Source organism: Oryx dammah, unplaced genomic scaffold, assembly GCF_014754425.2.
Source record: "Oryx dammah isolate SB20612 unplaced genomic scaffold, SCBI_Odam_1.1 HiC_scaffold_23, whole genome shotgun sequence".
In the NCBI taxonomy this organism is placed as follows: Eukaryota; Metazoa; Chordata; class Mammalia; order Artiodactyla; family Bovidae; genus Oryx; species Oryx dammah.
The window spans coordinates 81,507,018-81,523,442 of record NW_024070207.1 but is presented as its reverse complement, the minus strand read 5'-3'; positions in this window follow the sequence as shown (position 1 = coordinate 81,523,442).

The following is a 16,425-nucleotide window of genomic DNA, read 5'->3' as shown; positions in this document are numbered from 1 at the left end:
TGTTATTGTCTTTTTGATAATAACAATTGTGACAGATGTGAATTGATATCTTATTGTGGTTTAGATTTCCATTTCCCTGATGAGCACCTTTTCATGTACCTATTGGCCAGATCTGTGTCTTCTTTCCTCTTTTCTAATATATACATTTAAGGATATCCATTTCACCTAACTGAGCTATCTTCCCAAGTTTGGTCTCTTACATCTCCATTTCCACCCAGTTGAATGTGCTTTATCATTTGCACCCAGATAGATGTGAAAGTGTTAGTCTCTCAGTCATATCTTACTCTTTGTGCCCCCATGGACTGTGGCCCACCAGGCTTCTCTGTCCATGGCATTTTCTAGGTAAGAATACTGGAGTGGGTACCCATGCCCTTCTCCAGGGGATCTTCCCAACTCAGGAATCGAACCCAGTCTCCTGAATTGCAGGCAGATTCTTTACCATCTGAGCCACCAGGCAAGCTCCCCTAGATAGATGATACAAAGTGAAATGGGAACTGATTTACTTATGGTTCAGTCACCTGACTCAGAAGGTGTAAGTTCTTGGGGTCCCAGCTAAAATTAGGGATGGTCACCACTTTTGGTTAGCTCTGAGACTTGAAGCACAGCTCAATTTTATAGCTGTTTACTTTTACATAGACAACTCTGGATAGAAGCTGTTTTCAGTTGTAGGCTTGCTCTGCCGGTCCTGTCTTCTCCTAAGAGATTCAGTAATTACACAAAGTAATTCCTCAGCATCCTCTTCGAACCAAGCTGATTTAATGTTTTTCTTTATGTATCCCCTGAGCTTTTTAATTACTCTCAGCAGATCCACTGGTCCTTGCAACTTACTTCACATTTATCAGAATATGAAGTCTGTTATCTTCATGTAGGTGGTGAGTATCATATGTATGACTTAGATCCATCTTATTTGTTATTTATTTAGTTCTTCTATGTTGTTATTAATTGTGTGCACTTTATCTATCATGCTCTGAGAGAGGCTATGGCAAGTCTCATACTGCTAATTTGTGTATATAAGAATCACAAGTGTTATATCATCTTAGGAAATTGTATTCTTATGCAATAAAATATACCCTTATTTGTCTGGTGTATTGTATTTCTTCTTCATTCATTCTCTCCCTGTTTTAAATTGTGATTCAAATTTAATTTCTCCTTCCTTCCTTTCTTTCATGTTATTTGCATTTGTCTGGAAAATCAACTTGCCAAGGCTAGGCTATCTCCTTCATGGACCACAGAATTGTCATGGAGAAGGGGTATGTGTAACTTAATGAAGTTATGAGCCATGCTATGCATGGCCACCCTAGACAGATGGGTCATAGTGAAGAGTTCTTAAAAAATGTGGTCTGCTGGAGGAGGAAATGGTGATTCACTTCAGTATTCCTGCTGAGAGATCCCCATGAACAGTATGGGAAGGTAAAAAGATATGACCCTAGAAGATGCAGCCCCAGGTCAGAAGGTGTCCATTATGCTACTGGGGAAGAATGAAGGGCAATAATTAATAACTCCAGAAAGAATGAAGCAGCTGGACCAAAGCAGAAATGACACTCAGTTGTGGATGTGTCTGGTGGTGAAATTTGTCCTATGCTGTAACAAACAATGTTGCAAAGAAATCTGGAATGTTAGGTCCAGGAATCAAGGCAAACTGGATGTGGTCAAGCAGGAGATGCACTATGGCTGATTCATGTTGATGTTTTATAGAAACCAATGTAAAACTGTAAAGCAATCATCCTTCAACTAAAAATAAATTATTTTTTTAAAAAAAGAAGGCAGGAGATGCAAAATTGGTCTTGGATATCTTAGGAATCAGTGAACAAAAATGGATGAGAATGGGTGAATTTAATTCAGATGACCATTATATCTACTACTATGGGCAAAAATCTCTTAGAAACAATGCAGTAGACTTCATAGTCAACAAAAGTTTCCAAAATACAGTACTTGGGTCAACTTCAAAAATGACAAAATGATCTCAGTTTGTTTCCAAGGCAAACCATTCAACATCATAGTAGTAGTAGTAGTAGCAGCAGCAGCAGTGGCAGCAGTGTTAATCACTCAGTCAGGTTCAACTCTTTGTGACCCTATGGACTGTAGCCTGCCAGGCTCCTCTGTCCATGGAGTTCTCCAGGCAAGGATACTGGAGTGTGTTACCATTCCTTTCTCCAGGGGATCTTCCCTACCCAGAGATCAAACCCTGGTCTCCCACATTGTGGGCAGATTCTTTACCATCTGAGCCACAGGGAAGACCAACATCATAATAATCCAAGTCTATACCCCAACCACTAATGCCAAAGAAGCTCAAGTTGACTGGTTCTATGAAGATCTACAACACCTTCTAGAACTAACACCAAAAAGATGTCCTTTTCATCATAAAGGATTAGAATGCCAGTCGAGAGATATTGGAATAACAAGGAAGTTATTTGTACTTGGAGTACAAAGTGAAGCAGGGCAAAACCTAACAGAGTTTGGTTAAGATAATATGATGGTCACAGCAAACACTTTTCCAACAACACGAGAAATGACTCTTTACATGGATATCACCAGATGCTCAATAACGAAACCAGAATGATTATGTCTTTGCAGTTAAAAATGGAGAAGCTCTATACAGTCAGCAAAAAATAAGACTTAGAGCTGACTGTAGCTCAGTTCATGAGCTCCTCAGTGCAAACTTCAGGCTTAAATTGAAGAAAATAGGGACAACCACTGAGCCATTCAGGTGCGACCTAAATCAAATTCCTCATGATTATACAGTGGAAGTGAGGTGGCAAATAGATTCAAGAAAATAGTTCTGATAGATAGAGTGGCTGAAGAACTGTGGATGGAGGTTCATAACACTGTACAGGAGGCAGTGACCAAAACCATACCAAAGAAAAAGAAATGCAAGAAGGCAAAGTGGTATTCTGAGGAAACTTTACAAATAACTGAGGAAAGAAGAAAAGCAAAAGGCAAGGGAGAATGTGCAAAATATACTCAATTGAATGCAAAGTTCTACAAGGAGAGAGAAGAAGTCTTTGTTAAATGAACAATGCAAAGAAACAGAGGGGAACAAATAGAATGGGGAAGACTAGATAGAGATTTATCCAAGAAAAATGGAGATATCAAGGGACCATTTCCTGCAAGGATAGGCACTAAAAGGACAGAAATGGTAAGAATCTAACAGAAACAGAAGAGATTAAGAAGAGGTGGCAAGAATACACAGAAGAACTATGTATGAAAAGTCTTAATGACCTGGATAAACACGATGGTATGGTCACTCACCTAAAGCTGGACTTCCTGGAGTATGAAGTCAACTGGGCCCTAACAAACATTACTAGGAACAAAGCTAGTGGAAGTGAGAGAATTCTGGCTGAGCTACTGAAATCCTAAAATATGACACTGTTAAAGTGCTGTCCTCACTATGTCAGCAAATTTAGAAAACTCAGCAGTGGCCAAAGGACTGGAAAAAGTCAGTTTTCATTCCAATCCCAAAGAAGGGCAATGCCAAAGAATGTTCAAACTATCATACAATTGCACTCACTTTACATGCTACCAAGTTATGCTCATCAAAGTAGGCTTTAATAGTATGCGAATCTAGAACTTCCAGATGTACAAGCTGGTTTTAGAAAAGGTAGAGGAACCAGACATCAACTTGCTGATATTCATTTGATCATAGAGAAAGGAAGGAAATTCCAGAAAAAAAAAAAAGACATCTATTTCTGCTTCATTGACTATACTAAAGCCTTTGACTGTGTGGATCACAGCAAACTGGAAAATTCTCAAAACTGAGAGAATTGTACCATCTTCCTTGTCTCCTGAGAAGCCTGTATGCAGATCAAGAAGTAACAGTTAGAATCTTACATGGAACAACTGACTGATTCAAAATTGGGAAAGGAATATGACAAGGCTGTATATTGTCACCTTGCTTACTTAAGTTGTGTGCAGTGTACGTCATGGGAAATGTCAGGCTGGATGAAACACAGGCTGGAGTCAAGATGGCTGGGAGAAATATCAACAACTTCAGATATGCAGATGATACCACTCTAACGGTAGAAAGTGAAGAGGAACTAAAGAGCCTCTTGATGAGGGTGAAAGAGGAGAGTGAAAAAGCTGGCTTGAAACTCAACATGAAAAAAAAAAAACAACTAAGATCATGGTATCCAGTTCCATGTTTTCATGGCAAATATAAGAGGGAAAAGTGGAGACAGTGACAGTTTTTCTTTTCTTGGGCTCCATAATCACTGCAAATGGTGACTGGAGCCATGAAATTAAAAGACGCTTGATCCTTGGAAGAAAAGCTATGACAAATTTGGACAGCATATTAAAAAGCAGAGATATCACTTTGCCAGCAAAGGTCCATATAGTCAAAGATATTGTTTTTCCAGTAGTTTTGTATGGATGTGAGAGTTGGACCATAAAGAAGGCTGAGAGGTGAAGAATTGATGCTTTTGAATTGTGGTGCTGAAGAAGGCTCTTGGGAGTTCCTTAAACCGCAAGGAGACCAAACCGGTCAATCCTAAAGGAAATCAACCCTGAATATTCACTGGAGGGACTGATGCTGAAGCTGAAGCTCCAATACTTTGGCCACCTGATGTGAAGAGCCGACTCATTGGAAATGACCCTGATGTTGGGAAAGATCAAAGGCAAAAGGAGAAAGAGTGGCAGAGGATGAGATGGTTGAATAGCATCACCGACTCAATGGTCATGTGTTTGAGCAAACTCTGGGAGATGCTGAAGGACAGGGAAGCCCGGCTTGCTCATGTGTTCATGGGGTTGCAAAGGGTCAGACACAACTTAGTGACTGAGCAATAAATGTGTGTATCTATATCTATATATACAGCACATCTTTACCCATTCATCTGTCAAAGGATATTTAGGTTGCTTCCATGTGTGACTATTGTAGATACTTGGTGCTATGAACATAAGGGTGCATGTATCTGTTTGAATTAATAGTTTTCTTCTTTTCTGGATAGATACCTGAGAGTTGGGTTGCTAAATCATATGGCGACTCTATTTTTAGTGTTTTAAGGAAAATCCATAATGTTCTGCACAGTGACTGCACCAATTTACATTCCCATCAACAGTGTAGGAGGGTTCCCTTTTCTCCACAATTTCTCTACCATTTATTATTTGTAAATATTTTGATGAAGGCCATTCTGGCTGGTATATATATACACTTTTTTAACATTCCATCTTTCTTCTTTCCATTCTGAAGCTGTAAGTTTTCTCTAGTTATATCCTTCCTTTGTGTTTGGAGAGCTTCCTTAAACCATTTTTCTAGGGATATATTTGTAATTGACTAATTATTGTAACTTTCCTCATTTTGAGTATGTCTTTTCTTTCCCCTCATTCCTAAAGGAATGTATCTCCATATGTAAAATTTAAGGTTATGGATTCTGGATTCTTTTCTAAAGAACTCAATAAATATTGGTCAAGGACACAATCTCTTAGGTACAAGATGAATAATTTCTGGTAATCTAATGTACAGCATTGTGATTGGATTTAATAATACTTGGCATTGCAAGGAAGAGTTTGTATGTGCTGTCACCACAAAAAAAGGTAATTATATGAGGTGATGGGTATGTTAATTAATTTGATTGTGTTTATCATTTCTTTATGTATATGTCAATCAATCCTCACATTGTACAACCTCCAAAACAAACAGGACTGGGAAAAATGACATACCACTTCCTTATGTCCTCCATGGTTTGAGACAAAAAAAAATCTACTAGAATCTGTTTTCCTCTCTAAATAACATATCACTTCTGAGTGTTTCATTTCTTGATTATTTTTTTTAGTCTTGAGCTTTCAGTAATTCAAAGTGTTGAAAAACAATATTTTGAGTTTATCCGATTTTGAATTCTCTCATTTCCCGGATCCTGTAGTTTTTTGGTTTTTCATTTCTTTTCCTTAAATTTGGGAAGTTTTCAGACACTATTTTTAAAACAAATCTTTTAAAGAAAATGACATTTTATGTCTTAAATAATATCTGTTTGGAGACCCCCAAGATAACTGAAAGTAGTGCAACATGTTAGCAATATGCTTATTAAAAATAAACTTTACATTTTGCAACAGTTTTTAGATTTTTAGAATTACTATAAACAGTGACAATTCTCATATTATTAATATTATCATTTTATGTTAATATGGTACATTTATCACATTAATATACTGATATTGATAATAATCATTAAACAAAGTCTATGCTTTATTCATACTGTCTTAGCTTTTCTCTAATGTCCTCTTCTCTAATGTCCAAGATCCCATCCAGGATACTGACTCACATTTAGTAGTCATGACTTCTTAGGATTCTTGTGGTTATGACAGTTATGTAGATGTGATTTTTTAATGCTCCTGACAATCTGAAAATAATATAGCTATTCCCAAGTTCTCTTGCTTACTGTTAGAATAATATGATTTTTCCCATCGCTTTACCCTATCAGAAACAGTTAATATAAAATGGATTAATATAAAATGAGGACATACATATATCTGGGCTGATCCATGTGGATGTATGTCAGAAACCAACACAATATTGTAATTATCTTTCAATTGAAAATAAAAAAGTTTAAATATGTTCCTGTTGACAATACTTACTTGTAAATTTATAAAATCCACTATGACATTTATTTGGAATTTATAGACCATTCAGAAAATGATTATTGAAATAGTTGCATTAAAATCAGTTATGTTTGTAGATGCTTTCTATCCATTATAATAAGCTTCTTTTCCTGCCTTCTACAATTGTAACAGAATGTTTTATAATAAGCCAATTCATTTCTCAGGCTTCTTTGGTGGATCAGACGCAGGTTAGATCCCTAGCTTGGAGAGATCCCCTTGAGAAGAAACTGCAACCCACTCCAGTATTCTTACTTGGGAAATCCCCTGGGCAGAGGAGCCTGGTGGGCTACAGTCCATGGGATCACATAGAGTCAAACACAGCTGAGCAACCAAGCATGTAATATCTATGGAGCCCTTGCTGTGTACTGGTCACCCTGCCTGGGTTCTGTCAATATTATGCAGAGACAGACTTAAATACCGCTTCCAATGACTCCATCTGGCCCTTGGGAGACACTTCTGGCTCCTAATCAAAAAGTGCTAAGGATTTTAAAATATTTTTATTGTGGTAAATTTATACATAGCATGACATTCCTCTTTTAACAATTTCAAGTGTACAATTCAATGGGATTAAAGAGGTTCATGATATTGTAGAACTGTCACCACTCTTCAAAATTTTTCATTCCTTTGCAAACATCTGTTCACACTGAACAATAATCTGCCCAACCCTACCACCCAGTCCACGGTATCCTCTAACTTACTTTCAACTGTCTGTATGAATTTGCCTATTCTACACTTTTCATATCTGTGGAATCATACATTTGTCCTTTGTGTCTGGTTTATTTGATTCAACATATGTTTTCAAGATTAACCATCTTGTAGCATGCATCTAGAAGACACACAAGCATAGAAATAACAAAGTTTCCATTTTCCTTTGGGTAGATAAGAAAAATTTAGAAGCAGCCTTGCTAGCCCACTGTAGGCACGTGCATAATTCACTGTATGTTTTTCCAGCCACATCTCCAATATTTTAGGGCAATATTGCATTTCCCCTCCTCCTGAAAAGCCTGCCAAGTAATGGATGTGATGTTTCAACAAATGAGTGAGTGAGAGTGTTCTGAATCCTACCAGACAGAAGAGAATTAAAAAGGCTTTTCATCACAGACCATTTATTTTCTACACAGAATTAAATTAAGTGAAATAAGAACTTATCCACACTGATTTCTCAGAGCTCTAATAGTAGCTTTCTTTTCTAAGTGAGTGAATTACTTTAAGATTCAGTTCAGTTCAGTTCAGTTCAGTCGTTCAGTCGTGTCCTACTCTTTGCGACCCCATGAATCGCAGCACGCCAGGCCTCCCTGTCCATCACCAACTCTCGGAGCTCACTCAGACTCACGTCCATCGAGTCAGTGATGACTTCCAGCCATCTCATCCTCTGTCATCCCCTTCTCCTCCTGCCCCCAATCCCTCCCAACATCAGAGTCTTTTCCAATGAGTCAGCTCTTCGCATGAGGTGGCCAAATATTGGAGCTTCAGCTTCAGCATCATTCCCTCCAAAGAAATCCCAGGGCTGATCTCCTTCAGAATGGACTGGTTGGATCTCCTTGCAGTCCAAGGGACTCTCAAGAGTCTTCTCCAACACCTCAGTTCAAAAGCATCAATTCTTTGGCGCTCAGCCTTCTTCACAGTTCAACTCTCACATCCATACATGACCACAGGAAAAACCATAGCCTTGACTAGATGGACCTTAGTCGGCAAAGTAATGGCTCTGCTTTTGAATATGCTATCTAGGTTGGTCATAACTTTTCTTCCAAGGAGTAAGAGTCTTTTAATTTCATGGCTGCAGTCACAATCTGCAGTGATTTTGGAGCCCCCCAAAATAAAGTCTGACACTGTTTCCACTGTTTCTCCATCTATTTCCCATGAAGTGATGGGACTGGATGCCATGATCTTCGTTTTCTGAATGTTGAGCTTTAAGGCAACTTTTTCACTCTCCTCTTTCACTTTCATCAAGAGGCTCTTTAGCTCCTCTTCACTTTCTGCCATAAGGGTGCTGTCATCTGCATATCTGAGGTTATTGATATTTCTCCTGGCAATCTTGATTCCAGCTTGTATTTCTTCCAGTCCAGTATTTCTCATGATGTACTCTGCATATAAGTTGAATAAGCAGGGTGACAATAGACAGCCTTGACGTACTCCTTTTCCTATTTGGAACCAGTCTGTTGTTCCATGTCCAGTTCTAACTGTTGCTTCCTGACCTGCATATAGGTTTTTCAAGAGGCAGGTCAGGTGGTCTGGTATTCCCATCTCTTTCAGAATTTTCCACAGTTTATTGTGATCCACACAGTCAAAGGCTTTGGTATAGTCAATAAAAGCGAAATAGATATTTTTCTGGAACTCTCTTGCTTTTTCCATGATCCAGCGGATGTTGGCAATTTGATCTCTGGTTCCTCTGCCTTTTCTAAAACCAGCTTGAACATCAGGAAGTTCATGGTTCATGAGCAGTGCAATTGTACACTCCCTTCCAAACCTCATCAAAGAAGCTCAGCCATCTCAGGTGAGAAAGACAGAAAAAAACAACAACAGATATTTCTAGGCTCAATCTATGTAGAAACAAACTGTTCACCATTTCTCTCCCTTCAGGTCACTCTTTTCTGATAAAAACCCAACATGATTGACAGCAATAGCAACAATCTACTACTTCTCCTTTCTCACTTCAGTATCTGAAGCCTTTGCTTCTTTTATTGCATAACAAACAACATGGAACATGCTTGGAACAACAACATGCATGAAACAATTAATCTCAACAAGATATTAATTCTGGCATTGGGTCAAATATGTCAGGGGAACAAAGCTGACACAACAAAGAACCACTCAGCCTCTGTGAGTGGCAATCGTCTACTGTCATTAAATGGCATTATGAGGCACAAGAAAGGTTTGTAGGAACTATACTTGCTGTTATGGCAGAAGCTCTGCTGGACTCAGCAGATGCTCATGGGATGAATATACATCAAGCTCATTCCTTGTGAACAGGTGACCAGACCTGCTGTCTATGTGATCAGCTTGGCAGCACCTCTACCTATGGTCAGTACATCAAGCTTCACATCTCCTGAGTTAGGCCCTGAAGTCCTCTCTTAGCCCATAACTGAGTTCCCATATTCACAATTTTCACTTGTGACCTTGTGTGCAGAATGGCGAGTGTGGGACAGGAACAGTTGTGAGCCACTGGGTGAGCCCTAACTATGCAAGCATCATCTACCATCACAGTAAGGCTGGAACCAAAGTAGGCCCCCTTCCTGAATTGGAATATGCCCAGCACAGTGCTGAGCAAACAGTGGACTTCATTCTCTTGCCCTGTCAGTATTTCCCACAGTGATTTTGCTGAGCCAGGGGGTGGCTGTTAGAACCCCTGGCAGAGGTGCAGAGTAATGTGTGGTGGAGCCACCAATCAGAACCCCAACAAGACACCTTTCCCTTCCTCTAGGAAGCTCTGGTCCCTCATCAAAACAAGGAGATAATGCCGCATCCCTCCTTTGCACAATTGTTGTGAGGACTGAACAATACAGCAGGTGTGAAAGTGCTTGGACAGTGTATGTGACTCAATTCTGTGAGTGTATTCCCTTCAGTGCATATTTATTCCTTACCCTTGACTTGATTTTTGGCTCTAGAAGCTCTGCTTTTCCTTTCTCACTAGATTTGTTCATTTCTTACCCTCAGCATTTCCTACCAATGCTCTGTGGTATAAAAAACTAATTTTGGTCAAAGCCGTAACATGTTTGGTCCCCAGGTGGGACTTGGGGTTTCTCCAATCCAGTCATGGCTACACCATTTCTCTTTGTCAAGTAATGATTTTTCCAGCCTCCTCTATAGCTAAAGGTGGCTCTGTGATCAAGTCCTGCCCAGTGAGATGTATGGAGAATGTGTTGGGGACTTCTCTGGTTTTTGCCTTTTTCATTGAGAAGGCCAGATATGGCACAGGAAGGTAGTGGTACTTGGAATGCAATAGAGATGCCTGGAGCTCTTGCAAAGACAGCTGTGTGACTGCATGAGGTTGTCACCTTAGCCTGAAAAAAAAAAAAGAGTGCAGCAGGGAAATGGAAGCCATGGAGACCTGTGATGTCCTGGAGCAGATGAATCAGAAAATGGGTGCTTCCTGACTTCTTATAGCAAACAAAAACAAAAAGGAACAAACAAATGTCCAAAAAACAAACAAGAAAAAAGTAAGGCCTTATTTATTTACCTTTAATTCTGAACTTTCACTTAAATTCATTTGAAGTTAACTTTTACAAATTCTAATACTGGCTCTATATCCAGAAATTCTTATTTCATTAGTCTATTTTGTAGATTGGATATTTTAAACAACTGTCTATTATAGATATTTTCAAACCAATACATAACAGGTTAACTATTATAATGTACTCCCATGTAAGTCTACCCAACTTCAAGTGTAATTCTTGGTCAATTTTACTTCACGTAAACCTATTAATTTCCCCACCCCTCTAGGTTTTCTTCAGACAAATCTTAAACATTTTATCAGTCAATCCACAGATATTTCATAATATAGCTCTTAAAGATAAAGACAAGTTTAGTGACAAAATGCATGCCATTATCATGCCTGAAGTGTTAAAGTGTTAGTCACTCAGTCATGGTCTACTTTTTGTGACCCCATGGACTGTGGCCCACCAGGCTCCTCTGTCCATGGGGTTCTCCAGGGGAGAATACTGGAATAGGTAACCATTCCTTTCTCCAGCAGATCTTCCCAACCTGGGAACGAACATCGGTCTCCTTCATTGCAGGTGGATTCTTTACAGTCTGAGCCACCAGGGAAGCCCATTATCATGCCTAGACAAGAGTTAATGGCCACTTAGTATCTTCAGTATTCACGGTAAGGTTTCCCTTGTATGCTCTACTCAGTTGTGTTGACTCGTTGCAACCCTATGGACTGTTGCTTGCCAGGTTCCTGTCCATGGGATTCTCCATGGAATAATATTGGAGTGGATTGTCATGCCCTTCTCCAGGAGATCTTCCGATTGCGGGTGGATTCCTTCCCCACTGAGCCACATGGGAAGCCCAAAGTTTCCCTTGTGTGGTGGTGTGTGTGCCTGTTCAGTCATGTCTGACTGTCTGTGACCCCATGGACTGTATTCTTCCAGGCTTTGTCCATGGGATTCTCCAGGCAAGAATATTGGAGTGGGTTGCCATTTCCTCCTCCAGGGGGATCTTCCTGACACAGGGATTAAATCTGTGTCTTTATTCTCTCATAAATGTTAATGTTTTCACCAATTCTGGATCCCATTTAGTCTCAGGCACTGCAGTTTTTCAATATGCCTGCTAATTCTCTGTAAAATTCCCCCTCTCTTGCTCTCCCTGTTTCTCATGAGAATGAATCCTTTGCTCTACAGAGTCATCCACATGCAGCATTTTGCTGATTTCATCTCATTGGCATCATTTAATACATTCCTCTGTCCCCAGCTTTTCCTGCAAATTGGAGTTTAGACCTTGTCTTCTGGTTCAGTCTTCTAATTTGGCAAGAATGGCTCAGAGGCAGTGTGGCATTCATCCACTGGGAGGGGAATACTGTATGGTTGTCCCTATTTTTGTAGAGCAAGCAGATACTGGTGCTCATTGCTTACAGTGCTTGTGTCATTTGAGGTTGAAAATGGAGGTATTTTCGTTCTATCTATGCTTCTTCATTTATTAGATGAAATTCTTCTCTGATGAGACACTTCCCTCATCCACTGTTTGGTAACCAGTGTTATAGTTCATGTGCCACACACAGGATAACGGTTTCATTATTTGCCTCTGCTTACCCAATTTCCAAATAATAAATCTATTTCCTGGCATTTAATCACAGCGACCATGAGGTCTTTGTTCCATTAGAGCCACTATGAACCCCATATTTAATCACAGCTGATGTGTTTAAATCCATTTTGGTTGTTAGTCTTATTGGCACTCAACTTGTCCCTACATTGTCTCTACACGATGCAGACTCATAGTGTGAATCTGCCCACACAGGGGCAAGTGCAAAGCCAGCGCTCAGTTAGTGTGGGTTGCAGTACGTCAAAGAACTGAGTGAGGTATACTGACATCACCATTGACTGTTTTATTACAACATTATATTACTGTGCTCATCCCTCCACCAGATGTTTGAAACTGGCATTATCCCCTTGGCTGTCTTGGGTGTGATGCATACTACATTTGGAGACTGAAGAATGAAGACTCCCTCTCCTTCACTGGAATTTAGTACCTTACTTGGGGGACAAGTGACTCAACTAGGCTCATGAACTTGATTATCTTTTTGTCTTACAAAAGTCCTTTCCCCACATGACCATTAATTCTCGCTCACAGTGTTTTCTCTGTGCCATCATGTGCTATTGGTCTACTTTCTGGAACCTTGCATGGCTCATATTTCCCCTTTCTCTGACATACTTCTCTCCTCCATATCACTGTACCAGCACCCCTGTGAAAATCGTTTATCAGTAAATCTCCAATGGCTTCTTTACTCAGCTTCCTCCCCTCAATGGTTTTTCCAATCATGGCTGTGTACTTTGAGGACAGAGGATTGGGGCCTCGAACAAAGACCCTTATCAAAAACCCTTTGGTAACTAATCTCCTTTTCTCCAAAGTTTAGTTTTCTGATTTCTAACCTGGGGCAAAAGAGCTAGCTTTCCTGTGTCCTTGTGAAATGAACTTCACAAAAGACCACCAGGACATCATGAAGCATTCAGAGTCTAGGATGTGTAAATTATTTTTACCCATGGTTGCTTGAGTACGGGCTGCTACCTGAGAAGTGCTGAATAAAATGTAGATGATTAGAAAAGCCTTTGAATTTATCTCATTACTCTGAGAGATCACAGTAATCTTTACATAGGAAATGCTGGGACTTATACAGAAATGGCTGGCCATCATGTTAATGTACAGATATTTTTCCACTTTTTATCCCCCAAATAATCCTACTTTCTGATTAGGCTACTGCAGCACTAAGCTATCAGGCAGTTCAGTTCTAGCTGAACGTGCTTCACTAAATTTTATTTTTTATTGAGATATAATTGACATATAATACTCTATACTTTTAAGTTGGATGGTGTGTTGATTTTTACATTATATATTGCAATATGAATACCACTCTAGCATTAGGTAACATCCCCATCATGTCACATAGTTATCATTTTATTTCTGTTTCACTAAATTTTACTGTGGCACTTGTGTACACTGGTGGAAAGTGAACAATTCTGAGTGACTAATTATCTGTTTTCATAGTTCTTCATATTTCCCATATTAAGTCTGTGTGAATTTGTATGAAAACAACTGCTTGATAGTTTAACCTCTTTTGTGATTACATTCTCACCTAGGGCTGGAAACACTGGATAGAGTATGGTGTTGACATTGCAGTCATTAAGGATTACCTTAGAATTGAGATACATTTCCCCCCATTTAACCTCAAAATTAGGCTATTTTCTTCCTGTTTACACACGTTTGGCTATCAGGCATTTCATCCATGATGTCTCACAATTTACAATACTGGTGTTTAGTAATGATGATGTTACTGAAGTGTCTTACAATTCCAGCCCCTGTGGCTCTTTATACTCACCATGACGTTTGCCTCTAGCACCTCAGAGTGTATGTGTGGATGTGGGTTCATCTCCACTCATCATATAAGGAAAATGAGGCACAGAGTGGTTAAGGATATCAAACAAAGAAAATAGTTTAAAATGGCAGGCCTTGAATTTGAACCCCAGTCTTTCAGTACTTGTACTAGTCAATGTCTGGTTGCTGTTAGCAGAAAGCATTCTATGTTAATTAGCACAGGAATTAATTTCAGGAGTTGTTGCTACTGCTAAGTCGCTTCAGTCGTGTCCAATTCTGTGCGACCCCATAGAGGGCAGCCCACTAGGCTCCTCTGTCTCTGGGATTCTCCAGGCAAGAATACTGGAGTGGGGTGCCATTGCCTTCTCCAGTGCATGAAAGTGAAAAGCGAAAGTAAAGTCGCTCAGTCGTGCCCGACACTTAGCAACCCCATGGACTACAGCCTACCAGGCTCCTCCGTCCATGGGACTTTCCAGGCAAGAGTACTGGAGTGGGATGCCATTGCCTTCTCTGATTTCAGGAATTAGGAGCATATAAATACTGTCTTTCTAGGGCCTGGAGATACAGGTTTATTCATGGCCTCTCAGAATGATTATTATACTCATTCAGCAAAGTTGGTCCCCAAGGGCAGCTGCCACAGTTGAGTGGGGAATCAGGATGTTTCCAGTACATCTGTTGGCTTTAGGCATAGGCTGTCTTAATTGCTTTCCTAGAAGCAGGAAATTCCACCAGAATTGTTAGCTCTTAATTGCCTTCTTGGAAGCAGGAAATTCCACCAGAATTGTTAGCTCCCCAGCTACATTCACAACTCCAGCACGCCCGTCTTACATCTCTCTACACTTAAAATGCCTCTAAAATAAATCTGATCAGTGTGCATCAGATTGACAGAAGGTAAAATGCATCTGGAATTCTACTAAGTTAAAAACTCTAGGAAATGGAGAATTAAGCTGCTGCCCAGTCTCTTCAGTATGCTGCTGCTACTGCTGCTAAGTCGCTTCAGTTGTGTCCGACTCTGTGCGACCCCATAGATGGCAGCCCACCAGGCTTCCCTGTCCCTGGCATTCTCCAGGCAAGAACACTGGAGTGGGTTGCCATTTCCTTCTCCAACGCATGAAAGTGAAACTGAAAGTGAAGTTGCTCAGTCGTGTCCGACTCTTAGCAACCCCATGGACTGCAGCCTACCAGGCTTCTCTATCCATGGGATTTTCCAAGCAAGACTACTGGAGTGGGGTGCCATTGCTTTCTCTACTCTTCAGTATAGAGAGGGATATTTATGAATGGAGCTTGAAGAACCAATGCTGAGAGAACCAATATAAGGCATCCAATACAGTGTTCTTAACCCTGTGCTCACTAGTCCCTTGATATATTCCTCTTCTTCTCCTTCCAGTCCATTTGGCACTACTACTCATAAAACCTGGGTGAAACTTAAAACTCTGTGCTCTAGGCTGCCTAATGAAGTTAGATGTACACTGGAGAAAGAGAGGAATCTCAAAGCCTGAGCATGTTATGTTTTCCAATATAAACTACTTTTGTTTAAAAGGAATTCCTCAGAAAATAATTTTACATTCTCAAATCAGCCACCTCCCCTCAAAAGTCTATCCTGAATTTTCTCCCATTCCTCATTTTTCTTATTTCATTCTGCCTTAACAATCTCCACAGGGTTATCTCCTACTTCAGGAAGAAAACATGTTCTCATAAAAGAACTTCACTGTATTATCCTTTCTCTCAAAAATTCACCAACATTTCCAATCTCTCCAGATAATCTAAGATGTTTCCATCTTTTCTCATTTTGTGATTTAAACCTGCCTAATCTCGTGATTCCTTTTTTAGTATATAATAGATGTCACAAGCCAGTATGGCCTTATAATTGTACTGTCTGTGCTTGAACACAAAGCCCACTACTTACTAGTTATATGATCTTGGATAATTCATTCAGCTTCTTTAAACATCCATTTCTTCTCTGTAAAATATATTGATAAGATTACCTTATTCACAGAATGATAGGGAAAATGAAATAAGAAAATTCATAGAAAGTAATTGAAACACAACCTGCACCCAGGAAATACTCAACAAAAGTGAGTTATTATCAGATAAATGGAGTTCAACCATAATGTACTGGCAGACAATGTGAAGAGCTTATGGAAAAAAAATTCCGTTTTCTCTAATCATATTGGTGATGGCAATCCTAAGAACTCTATTAATACATGTGTAGGTGAGGTAAATCAAGTAAATAAGTATTTTATTTTCTAATTTTATCATTCCCTTTTATCACCTCATGCAAAGAGTTGACTCATTGGAAAAGACTCTGATGCT